The 13,751-nt window shown below is 39.0% G+C and overlaps 1 long non-coding RNA gene across 1 annotated transcript; it reads right to left on the minus strand.

Annotated features, from left to right (window-relative positions):
* Positions 1-667: 667 nt before the first annotated feature.
* LOC115590101 (uncharacterized) lies at positions 668-13,240 on the minus strand. Its single transcript, XR_003985663.1, has 2 exons — positions 12,773-13,240; positions 668-923 (listed from the first exon to the last, which is right to left on the minus strand). It is a non-coding gene; the product is annotated as an uncharacterized LOC115590101 (long non-coding RNA).
* Positions 13,241-13,751: the final 511 nt, after the last annotated feature.

The raw sequence follows: 13,751 nt of genomic DNA on the forward strand, positions 1-13,751 counted from the left end.
GAGACATGAAAGGGACATTTCATGCATGTAAATCTGAGCAGCTGTATCAACAAATTACACAAAAAGGCTCACAGAGTTACAAAAGGGTATGTTACATAAGAACATCTCCATCAACCTGAAAAGAAGTCATATAAAAGTCCATTTTGCCCCCAGTCTGAAAAAGTACAGAAACATAGTGTGAGTAGGTTCATACAGGCTGTATACTGTACATGTAAAAGAAGAGACATTAAGAAACAATAACACAGTTTTTCCCCTATAAATATTTGTAGCAGCGGTGCTCTGAGTCATTAACTTACAAAATCTAGGAGGGTCCAGAAGAACATTTTGAAATATAACCCTTTAAATAAAGACTACTGGTGAGATTTGTGAAAAAAAAAAGACAGATTGAGACAAAAAATGGCACAATGCAGAAACGTATTTGTTGAATCTAATTTATTTTTAAATACCGCTGCTTATATACTGCTGGTTTGGAGTCAGTGGGCCACATGACATTGAAGATAACAAAAAAACTGCAGTTATTTAGTATGAATATATTTGTGCTCAGTAATTTAATGACGGTCCCTAAATCAGTGTCCAGTGATTCAGCTGGAGGCTCTGGGAGGTGAGCTGACCGTCCTCCTGCTGCTAACACTGGGTGAACCTCAGTAAAGTCACAGCTGGGACCAGAAACAGAAACCACTGTCTTTCATTTCAGCTTTTTTCCAGTTACGATAACCCTTGAATGAGATGAAAACAGTCCTTGGAGCATCGGGAGGGAAAAATGCCTACAAGCAAAACAGTGCGCTGCATGTTTGGACTGCGAGTCTTCTAACCAGGTGAGATTTGTACCAGTGGCTGCAGAAGATTCTCCTGCTCCTGGAGGGACTCAGGGAAACTCTCTTGCTTTGGCTGCACTGGCACCTCACACCTGGACATGGATACGTCTAGAAGATGGAGGGGAGGAAACATTAAAACTGCATTACATCTCAACTCATTATAGAATATAACTAGTAAAAACACAATCAATGTAGAACCATCATTGATTAGTTATAACCATCAGACTGTGTTAACACACACTAACATTTTAGCCTGGGAGAGTATTTTTAGGTTCATTTATTTAATTTGGGAATTTAAGCTGAGCAATAGAACTAAAATACATTGTACACAGAATATTAAAACTCTGTCCCCATCTCATCACACTTTCACTTACAAGTTTCCACAATTATTCATATTCAAGCAAACATGAATATGTATATTTATTTGAAGAAGTCCCTTTTGCATTTAAGCACTTTTTCCTAAATGCACCTTAATGTTCTGATCAAAATGTCCGTTTTTGTCACGTGTTGTTCTTATTGATATGTAACTTAGTTTACTACACAGCAACAATGTCCACACCATGTGGAGCAGCTGGACTAGAGATGGTTGGTGATGCTCAGCACTCTGCTTTCCCTTTCAGTGTCTGAGCCCTGCACGTTATCTTGTCTCTCTCTTTCTCCTCCTCATCTCGGTGTTGCTCTCCCTCCTCGTATCTTCATCGCTGTGGTGTTCTCCCTCCTCCTCCTCCTCTCCCTGGTCGCCTTTCTCTCTCTCCTTCCACCTCATCTCCTCCTTCTACCTTGCTCACTTCATATGCTACCTTTCCTCTTCATTTCTGGAAGATTCAAAGTAACTTTACCGTGTTTTCCTTGACAGACGTTGAATCAATATTAGCTTTTGTAGCCTAACGTTAGCTTACTTTACACATGTTGAGTGTTGTGATTTGATGGCGCCCTTACTCCCTGTATTACGGTAGACTGATATACTGTTTTGTTGTGAAAGGGTTACGGTGCGCATGAGACATGACGTCACCACGTTCCTGTGTGAGCGCCAAGTTGTTGTTCTGTGTGAGCCATGCTGATGAGATGGCGGCACATCGGTCCGCAGTTTATTGTTAAATAAATATGCCAAGAGGCTAAAGAGAAAATACGAGTATGTTCTACTTATCCTCCAGACGCTGCAGTAAAACAACCCCCCCCCTCAACAGGTTATGGGCCTAGGCAGAGTTGGACACAAGTTAACATGAAGAAGTATAACGTGAAGTATTACACGGAGCATCGATGGACTATGTGAGTGAACCAGCTTGGAGATAAGTGAACAATATAAACTCGAAAGAAGTTTTACGCGACGTATAACGCGAGAGTCAATGAAGCTAAGAAGCTAGGTTAGCGAAGACAAAGACCACAGTAAAAACTGGCGCGTCGACAGAATGGCAAGCAGAGCAGTAGGAGCCCTTGCACCACAGCTTCTCTTCGACGGATCTGAAGATAAGTATGACCTTTGGGAAACAAGATTCCTAGGTCACTTACATATTCTGAAGCTAAAAGACACTATCCTGAAGGAGCCAAGTGGCGGTAATGAAGAACAGCAAACTGAAGCTAGAAAGAAAAATGCTGACTGCTATGCTGAGCTAATCAGACTGATAGATGATAAAAGCCTGTCGCTAATAAGGCATGAAGCAGCTGATAATGGTAGAAAGGCCCTGAAAATACTGAAAGAACATTATTCTGGAAAAAGTAAACCAAGGATAATAAACCTGTACACGTCCTTGACCAAGCTGCACATGGCAGACAATGAGAGTGTAACTGACTACCTCATAAGGGCAGAGAACATCATTATGGCTCTGAGAGAAGCGGGCGAGACCATGAGTGATGGACTAACTGTTGCCATGATACTAGGCGGGCTCCCAGAGACATTCAAGCCTCTAGCTGTCCATGTAACGCAAAATGAAGATAATGTTACGTTAGCAGACTTTAAAAGAAGACTGCGAGTCTATGAAGAGGCAGAGAAAATGAACACGGCAGAGTCTACAGATAATGTGATGAAGACACATGTGAGACAAGACAGAGGTCCCACTAAAACGCATGCTGGCTACAGAAAAGATGAAGATGCCAATGTGACATGCTACAAGTGTGGAATAAAAGGTCACAAGGCAAGAAAGTGTTACAGAAAAGTGTGGTGCAATTACTGCAAAAATAATACACACCAAGAATCCCTGTGTAAGAAAAAGGGGGGACAAGATGGTGTCAGAAAGGTCGTAGAGGAAGAAAATGGTAACCAAGATCATCTCTTCAAGGTCGAGCACACAAAGAATGAAAGACTACCAGACAACGTAAAAATGAAAGGCATCATGGTGGATGGAGGAGCGACATCCCACATCGTAAACGACATAGGAAAGTTTAAAAACTTTGATGACACCTTCCAGCCGAAGACCCATTCAGTGGAGTTAGCTGACGGCACCAAATGCAGTGGAACAGCACAGCGAAGGGGAACGGCGATGATAGATCTACTAGACAGCGCTGGACGACAGCACAGAGCACAGCTACGGGATGCACTGTACATGCCTTCATACCCACATGACATCTTTTCAGTGGCAAGAGCAACAAACGGAGGAGCGACAATCACCTTCAAGAAAGGAGACAGTCACATGGTTACCAAGGATGGTAGCAGGTTTGACATCCATGAGAGTGGAAATTTGTATTACTTGCCAACTGTTCAGTTGAATGTCGATCAATGTAAACAATTTCATGACATCCAAACTTGGCATGAAATTTTGGGTCATTGTAATTATGAAGATGTGCAAAAGTTACAAGGGGTAGTGAAAGGCATGGAGATAAAAGGAAGTGCAGTCAGGCCAAATCAGGTGTGTGAAGTGTGTACACAGGGCAAATTCACCCAGACAAGAAACAGAGAACCAGACACAAAGGCCAAGAAACCCTTAGAATTGGTTCACACTGATTTAGCCGGTCCCATGCCAACAACGAGCATAGAAGGGCATAAATATACACAGTCTTTTACGGACGACTACTCAGGTACCGTATTGGTATATTTTCTAAAGTCAAAAAGTGATGCTGTGCAAGCTACTGAAAAGTTCTTAGCAGACGTAGCACCTTACGGAGAAGTCAAGTGTATTCGTTCAGATAACGGCACTGAGTTTACAGGCAAAGACTTCCAGGCGCTGTTAACCAAGAATAGGATAAGACATGAGACATCTGCACCCTATTCACCCCACCAAAATGGCACAGCAGAGAGAGGTTGCGAACCCTCTACAACATGGGCAGATGCTTACTCAGATAGTAAGTTACCAAATAAACTTTGGAACTATGCTGTGCAGACAGCAGCCTATGTGAGAAACAGGTGCTACAGCAGGCGCACAAAGAAAACGCCATACGAGCTGTTCACAGGCAAAGTACCAAACATATCCAAACTGCAGAAATTTGGATCAATGTGTTTCGCTTACAAGCAAGAGAAAGGGAAATTAGACTCAAGGTGTGAGCAAGGTATTTTTGTTGGCTACGATAAAAACAGCCCAGCTTACCTAGTGTACTATCCAGGCACAGAGAGGGTCCAAAAACACAGGTTGGTGAAGTTCACAACCAAAACAGCCATTGAAAAAGGAACTCAAACACCTGAGTCACACATAGGATATGGTGACAGGGATGTACATCAAAAGACCAATAACAGTGAAGAAAATGTTGTTGATGACAAAATGCAAAATGTACTAGGTCAAGAAATGCAGAGTAGTATTTCTGGGACGTTACCTGAACAGACTGAGTGCTCACAGCCAAGTAGAGTCACTGAGACTGTAAACAGAAGGAACCCACAGAGAATCAGAAAGAAACCAGCTTACCTGCAGGAGTTTGAGACTGAGGATACAGTGGACAAACTGCAAACATGTGTGGACTCTTGTTATAGAGCAGTATGTGACATTCCTCAAACTTACCAGGACGCCATAGCATCAACAACGTCAAGGCAGTGGAAAAATGCCATGAACGAGGAGATGCAATCACTGGACGAGAACGAAACCTTCAGCCTCACCAAATTGCCACCAGACAAGCAAGCAGTGGGGGGCAGATGGGTCTACGCACTAAAGACTGATATAGATGGATCAGATAAATACAAAGCAAGATTCGTAGCAAAAGGCTACAGTCAAAAACCAGGAACTGACTACGACGAGACATTCTCACCCACAGCTGATATGACAAGTGTGAGAGTGATCATGCAAAAGGCAGCACAGGAGGATTTAATCCTACACCAGATGGATGTTAAAACGGCCTATTTGCATGCACCAATTGACTGTGAACTCTATATAGAGCAACCAGAAGGTTATGAGAAAAAGTCAGAAACAGGTGAAACGCTAGTATGCAAGTTGAAAAAGTCCCTCTATGGTCTAAAACAGTCAGGGAGAAACTGGAATGCTATGTTACATACATGTGTGACTGAGAATGGTTTTGTACAGAATCCTGCAGATCACTGTGTGTATACAAGGGAAAAACCAAATGAAAAGGTGATGTTACTTGTATGGGTTGACGATCTTATCATTGCAGCTAGCAACGAGGGTGTACTCGACAATGTAAAGATGATGCTCACTGAAAGGTTTAAAATGAAAGATCTGGGAAAATTGAGGCATTTTCTAGGGATAGATTTTAACCAAACAGATGGTCAGGTTAAAATGTCACAGAAGAGATATGTGACCAAAATACTGGAGAGATTTGAAATGCAGGATTGCAGGTCCAGAGAGACCCCATGTGAGCCAAAACTAGAGTACACAGAAGATGCTGAAAAGATGAAAGAGCCAAGAAAGTACAGAGAGGCAGTGGGAAGTTTAATTTACTTATCCACATGTACTAGACCTGATATCACTTTGTGGTCAGTAAATTATCTCAGCACTTTGCTGAACCAACTGAAGAACACTGGAATACAGTAAAACATGTTTTCAGATACCTCAAAGGTACAGCAGAACAGGAGTTATGCTTCAAAAGGAGTGAAATGGAGAAACTAGGTCTCAGAGTGTACAGTGATGCTGATTGGGCATCAGATGTAACAGACAGGCGTAGTACATCAGGATATTGTGCCAGTCTGAGTGAGGGAAGTTCTCTGATCTCATGGAAGGCAAGAAAACAAGCGACAATAGCACTGTCTACTTGCGAGGCAGAATACATATCCTTAGCATCAGCTATACAGGAATGTATGTACTTGGAGCAACTACTCAGGGGTATGGACAAATACCAATATGCACAAACAAAGGTGTACGAAGACAATCAAGGTACCATTGCACTAGCCAAAAATCCAGTAAACAGGCAAAGGTGCAAGCACACTGACATTAAGTACCATTTCATAAGAGAAACTGTAAACAGTGGAAGGATCATTTTGGAATATTGTCCTACTGAGCAAATGTTCGCTGATGTGTTGACAAAGCCAACCACTAAGATAAAACTAAAGAAATTTGCTCAGGATTTATTTGGCACTTAGACGTGCAGAGTGTTTTTGTTTTCATGGCTAAAGGGAAACCATGTTTTTGTATTTGTATAATTTGTATTTCAGATAACCCAGAGAGCTAAGAGCGAGTGGGGGTGTTGAGTGTTGTGATTTGATGGCGCCCTTACTCCCTGTATTACGGTAGACTGATATACTGTTTTATTGTGAAAGGGTTACGGTGCGCATGAGACATGACGTCACCACGTTCCTGTGTGAGCGCCAAGTTGTTGTTCTGTGTGAGCCATGCTGATGAGACGGCGGCACATCGGTCCGCAGTTTATTGTTAAATAAATATGCCAAGAGGCTAAAGAGAAAATACGAGTATGTTCTACTCATCCTCCAGACGCTGCAGTAAAACACCCCCCCCCCCCCTCAACAACACAGAAGTGACGTCAGACCTAGCTAACATTACATGTATAGTTAGCGAAATAACAAAACTCATTCTTCAGGCTTCAGGAGGGCCAAGATGGCGGAGGCGTAGGACGCGGGGTGCAAAGTTTCTCCGTCAAACAATTTGAGGCTTCGTGATTAGGCAGACAGAATATGAAATAGTTTTAAAGTTGTAAGGATAAAAAAGTGACTTAAGTACAGGAATGCTTTGGTACCAGGACTATTATTCCGTGGAAATAAAAAAAAAGGGTAAACCGAGACGGTAAAAGTCTGAATACAAGCTAGCTAGTACCAACGAACGTTAACGTCAGAGACAGAAAGAAGATGACTTCCAACGCTAACGTGAGTGACTCTGAAAAGTCAGGAGAAGTGAATGCACCTGATGAGAAAAACATAGAAACTACTGCAGAAGATACAATGGACACACTTTCAGACCAGACCTGTAACACCCAAACGAAACATGTCAACAAACGGAAGAAAAGAGACTCTAACGGTCACGGTGACAGTGCAAATATCAGCGCGGACATTTTGGCAGCTATCCAAGAGCTCTCCAGTAAACATGAGGAGACTTTCCGTAAGATTTCAGTGATTGAACTCACTACAGAAGCAATGTCTCAACGCATTGAAAAACTCTCTTCTACAGTTGAACAACTTGTGGTGGATATTAATTGCCACAAAGACATTTTGAAGAAGACAGAGTTAGAAATTGAACAACTGAAAAAAGAGAACCGGATTCTGAGGGCAGGTGTTGCTGAAAACAAGCGCTATAGTTACAGATGGACACTGAAACTACACGGAGTAAGAGGAGACAAATGAAGACGTGAGAGCAGTGGTGATTAACATCCTTGGAAAAGTTGCCCCTGGGCTTCATGAATATCTACAGGAGGGTGTCGACATTGAGCATCGCCTTGGTCAGAAGAGAAAGGACGGATCCCACCGGTCCCTAATCATCCTCTTCGCGCTGCGACGTATCCGTGATGCTGTTTGGAAGAGTGCCAAGGGCTGCAAGTTTCTGCGGGACAACAAGCTGCGTCTCACCGAGGCACTTTCCCCGGAGGATCGAGTGGCTAGAGAAAAACTCTGGCCCCTTGTAGAAAAGGCAAGGAAGGAAGGTAAAAAAGCGTCCTTTCTAGGACCCTATGCTCTGATAGAGGGGAAGAAGATTGACCATTTAGACATTAATTGAAGCCGTTTCCTCAGATAACTGCAGAGAAGAGTCATACAGAGTGGTAAGATCCCTACACGCTGCACGTCTCCAGGGTGCTTATAGAGAACTATGCATAAGCTTATTGACTTTGAACTACTAACTTTCGGTGATGACGGATGAAGAAAGCTGTCTCCAAACAGTTCACATCTCCAGGGAGGATATAATTATACATACACTCATAGACCTAAGAACTACTAACTTCTGGAGGTAACAGGTGGGGATTGCTATGTCTCCAAACTGTTGATATTAACAGACAGCTGGTATTGTGGGAAAAAATCGTTGTTAAAAACTCCAGCAGTCACATTATTTGGATTAATCCCACACCCTTATACAAATATTAGTTGTTCCAAGGGATAAAGAAGATAAATGATTTCATGTATTCTTCTTTCTGGTTTCTCGTTATATTCATTCATTATTTTCTCATGACTTGTATTGCAAGTTGCTTAATTATTAGAGCAACAGTATTTTTGAGCAATGAAATATTCATCATATTCAGTTTATAAAATGCACAATTACAAACAGAAAGAAAATGTGTTCTGTTTGATCTGCAATATTCTGGGTTTAACCCAGTGTGCTTGATAGTTATTGTTTAAATCAATTTAAACTAACAGTGCATGGTACCAATACTATGTTTTTGTATAGTCACAAATTATTTTGACTGTCTATCACTTCCTCGTTTAAGGGACCTAAAACACACTTCAAAGTTCTTGTTATTTACTTGTGAGAGCTACTTCATTATTTTATCCTTTTATTTTGGATGGATTTTCAATTTCATTCTCTAACTGTTATGTCATTGAATGTCAGAGGTATACGCGATCTGTTGAAAAGAAAAGCCACTTTTCTATTCTGTAAAAATAGTGGGGCTGACTTAATATTTTTACAAGAAACACATTCAAGTGAGTCAGATGTACAATTCTGGAAAGGACAGTGGGGAAATAAGATTTACTGTAGTCATGGTACTAACCGCTCTGCTGGAGTCTCTATTTTATTGTATAAATTTAAAGGGGAAATCTTAGAGGTGGTGTCTTCACATGATGGTAGATGGATTCTCATAATTTTCAAGCACGATAATTCAAATTTCATAGTATGTAATATTTATGGGCATAATATGCATTCATCTAATAAGATACTCTTTAATCAGATAACATCAAAGATAAATGATCTATCACACAAATATCCTAACTCTTATGTAATTTTAGGTGGCGACTTTAATGAGTGTCCTGATGAAGCAATAGATAGATTCCCTCCAAAACTGTGTCAATCTTCTCTGAACAACAATATTGTTTCGAAACTTTGCTCAGATCTCTCCCTGACCGACACATGGCGTTTTTTTAATCCAGACATACAGGATTTTACATGGTCCAAGAATAACCTTTCACCTAGATCCAGGATTGATCTTTTTTTTGTCTCTTCCTCTGCACTTCAGCATGTAAAAGATATCTCCCATTCTTTTTCTCCATTGTCAGATCATAAGAAAATCACTCTGAAATTAGGGGGTTCACAGAATACCTCTAAATTACGAGGATACTGGAAATTCAATAATGCCCTTCTTAAAGACAATTGCTTTAATGATAGTATAAAATGTCTATCCAATGAAATTTTTAATGAAATTGCTGACAACGAATATACACAAAAATGGGAATACTTCAAGTTTATGACAAGGAGTATTGCTGTAAAAAGAAGTAAAGAGTTAAAAGCCCTCAAAGATAAAACAGAAGCTGAATTACTGAGCAGAATTGGTTTTCTCTTATCTAAATCCAACTTGTCTTCTGAAGAGGAGTTGGAAGTAAAGGAGATACAGTTAGAAATCGATCAGATTTACATTGAGTCAGCCAAAGGTGCATTTGTGAGATCTAGAGCCAAGTGGCTGGAGGAGGGGGAAACAAACTCCAGCTATTTTTTTGTTTTGGAGAAAAGAAACGGTCAAAGAAAATCACTAAGTATGCTTAATATTAATGGTAGTAAATGTATGGATCAAAATTTAATTTCTGATTCTGTTTTCTCGTTTTATAGCAACTTGTACAAATCAGAATTCAACAATCCCTCTTGTGAAATGTTTATTGGTAAGGTTAAAAAACACATAGTGACAATTGATAAGGACTTGGAAAAAACTTGTGACTCTGGCCTGACCAGAGAGGAAATCAAGACTGCTCTGTTGTCAATGAAAAGTGGTAAATCCCCAGGTATAGATGGGCTTTCAGTTGAATTTTATATTCATTTTTGGGACATAATTCAGGAACCTTTATTCTGTATGTATTGTGAATGTGTGAGTCGGGGAGAGATGATTACAACTATGAAACAAGGCGTTATATCGCTAATTCCGAAACCAGATAAAGACAACTTATTGATAGAAAACTGGAGACCTATCACTCTCCTTACAATTAATTACAAAATTCTAGCATCAGTTTACGCAACTAGATTAAAAATGGGTCTACCTCATATTGTTGCGGAAACACAATCAGGTTTCATTAAAGATAGACACATAAGTAATAACATCAGACTTATTTTGGATTTATTAGACTATGCAGATTCAGTACACTCAGAAGCGTTCATTCTATTTCTAGACTTTTACAAAGCTTTCGACACCATTGAACATAACTTTCTTACAAAATGTCTTAAATTGTTTGGTTTTGGAAACAAATTTATAGATACTATCGAAATGTTTTATAAAGGAATTAATAGCTCAGTGATCATCAACCACAGCACCTCTCATAGATTTGATATAAATCGCGGTGTTAGGCAAGGATGTCCGATTTCACCTTTTCTATTTATTTTAGTTGTTGAATTACTGTCATTAAATATAGTACATGATACAGATTTCAAAGGCATCTCTATATTTAATAGAGAAATAAGAATTTCTCAACTGGCAGACGACACAACTCTTTTCCTGAAAGATAAAGAACAATTGGTCAAAGCTATTGATCTAGTGAAACAGTTTTCACGAGCATCAGGCTTGAAACTCAATGTATCTAAATGTGAATTATTGCCCATACACAATTGTGCTGATACCTTCATAGATAATATCCCAGTAAAAACCACAGTCAAGTATTTGGGCATTAATATAACAAAAAATTTAATAGCAAGGCAACAACTCAACTTTTCTGGAAGAATTAAAAAAACTAGAGATATTTTTAATCTTTGTCTTCAGAGAGACTTAACATTATACGGCAGGGTCCTTTTGTCGAAAGCTGAAGGCGTCTCTCTCATTTTGTTTACCCATCTCTTTCCCTCTTTATGAACGATGCCAATGCTGAAGAAATTAACAAACTATTTCTGGATTTCATCTGGAGAAATAAAACGTACAAACTTAAAAATGCAGTTCTATCTAACAGCAGAGCGGAAGGTGGTCTTGAAGTGCTTAATTTCATTGATATTATAAATACTTTTAAAAAAAATTGGTTAAAAAGATGTTTGACACATAAAAATTCATTATGGATCTTCATCCCCAATCATATTTTTGACAAAATTGGTGGGCTTGCTTTCATTTTATCCTGCAACTACTCACCCAACAAGCTTCCTGTCACACTGTCCAAATTTCATCAGCAATCACTTCTCTCCTGGAAATTATGCTTTGTGCACAATTTTTCTCCTCACAAAACTCTTATATGGAATAACGAGTGTATAACTATAAGGAATAAGTCTCTTTTTTATTCCAGATGGTTTGAAAAAAGTATTAATAATATCCTGTCTGTTTTGGATGAACACGGTTTTGTCCTCTCCTATGAGAGTTTTATGTCTCGACATAATTTTCCTATACCTTTCAAGGAATACAACTCAGTGATAAAAGCCATCCCCTCTGGCTTAATTATTTTGATGAGAAGTCACTTATCCTTCTGTGATAGAATTGGACCAGAGGGCACATCTGTTTTGCTTTTGAATGGTATTAATATACAAGACATAAAATGTAACAATAAACATATAAGGAGGATTTTTCAAGATAAAAAGAGGTTTTCTCCAAGAGGAAAATTTTATTGGCGCTCTCATTTAGAGGACATAAACTGTGAAAAAGCATGGCTTTTACCTTACAAATACTGTATTCATAACAAAGTAAAAGAAACCCATTTCAAAATTCTTCATAAAATATATCCTGTTAACTCCTTCATTTCGAAATTCATGGATGTGGAGAGCTTGTGTGTTTTTTGTGGGCATGCTGATGAAACTTTAATCCATTTGTTCTTTGAATGCAATGTCACAATGCAATTTTGGTCAGAATTGAGTTCTCATGTTTTCACCCATGTTAACATGTTGTATTGTTTTTCCTTAAAAGATGTTATATGTTATTATGAAAATAAGAAGAACAAGTGTCTACAATATTTGGTTAACTTTTTCATTTTATTAGGGAAATATTTTATTCACAAGCAAAAGTTTTCAGCCTCCAAGCCAACCTTTCCTCATTTTTTGATTGAATTTAACTTACTCTATAAATCCCTAGCCCTGGTTAAAAATAAAAAGAATATACAATTTTTAGATAACTATGAAAAGATATTTGATATACCTTCTGGCAATTAGTGAAATTTATGACTGCAAAGATTATTACATATATTTATGGGATGACAGAATGATATTGTATTAGTTACTAGTATCTGCTTATGTTGTTTCTTATTATTATACTACCTTATGAGATCTCAGGAATGTACTTTGTACATGTATTATTCTATTTATTGACTTTTTGTATCGTTTCTGTGAGGCAGCTCTTGTATACTGTGTTCTGTATTAAGGTTTGACATAATTTGTAAACTGCATATTTAAATAAAGTTCATGTAAAAAAAAAATTTTAAAAAAAAGTTAGCGAAATAACGTTCTTCAACCTGATTTTTATCATCTTAAATCAGCATCGCAGCTATACTAGCACTGTGCTTTGATATTATGTCATTTCTTGATAGATAGTTCATCAGTTTTTACCTCTTTCCTCCCGTGTCTCCTTTCCTCGCGACTCCTGCTCTTCGCTTCGCGCCACTCAGTTTTCCAAACGAAGCGTCTCTTGCTCTGACGTCATCTCGTGCTGCATTCTTAGCAGTCGGACATTGGAGATTCGCGCTCGTAGATGTCAAATTGGCCATAACTTTTCTTTGGATTCGTTGCTGCCAACTGGGGAGGCAAGGCTTTCTTTTAGATGCCACCCCGGTAGATGTGAGCATGCGCGGTGATCTGATCAGCCTGATGATGAATCGTAGTATTGATAAATTGATGAAAGAAACAAAAAGAACATCATGGATTCTCATGGCGGACGCACTGGCGTCTGATTGGCCCGAGGTGACGGACTGCGGGCCAATCAGAGAGCGCGCTGCGGGAGGCTGCCGCTCCTAGCAACAAGAGAGTTCAGACTTGTTATTGATTGATTTACTAAGACAGGTGTGTCACCTTTAACACCTGAGACAGATGTTTATATATCTGTAACAGATGTGTTTCATCAGGAGGTTTGAAGATGTTATTATTATAAAATATAATCTATCATAAAGAGGAACATGTGATCAGCTGTTTAACATCATCACATCGATCCAGATGTGACTGTTTAATCAGAAATGTCTTTTATTTTCTTTCTTTTTATGGTTTATTATCTTTATTAATAAAGTGCTGCAGCCTGCTGGGCGACATTTTGTGTGTTATTCTCTATAACATGGTGTTAAAATGTCACCCAGACAGACAGAATCTAATCTCAGCTAAATATACTAAAGTATATTCAGCACTTTCAGATTATTTGTATGAATATAAGAGTTGTTTTTAATCTGATTGTTCATCAAATAAATGAATTTAAAAAGTGCTGATTCAGCTCTGAGGCAGCATGTAATCTGTAAAGTAACTAAAACAGTGTTTTCAATAAATGTAGTGGAGTAAAAAGTACATATTTGCAGAAATCCTCCAGTAAAGTACAAATAGCTCA

The sequence above is a fragment of the Sparus aurata genome, chromosome 10, assembly GCF_900880675.1.
Source record: "Sparus aurata chromosome 10, fSpaAur1.1, whole genome shotgun sequence".
Classification (NCBI taxonomy): domain Eukaryota; kingdom Metazoa; phylum Chordata; class Actinopteri; order Spariformes; family Sparidae; genus Sparus; species Sparus aurata.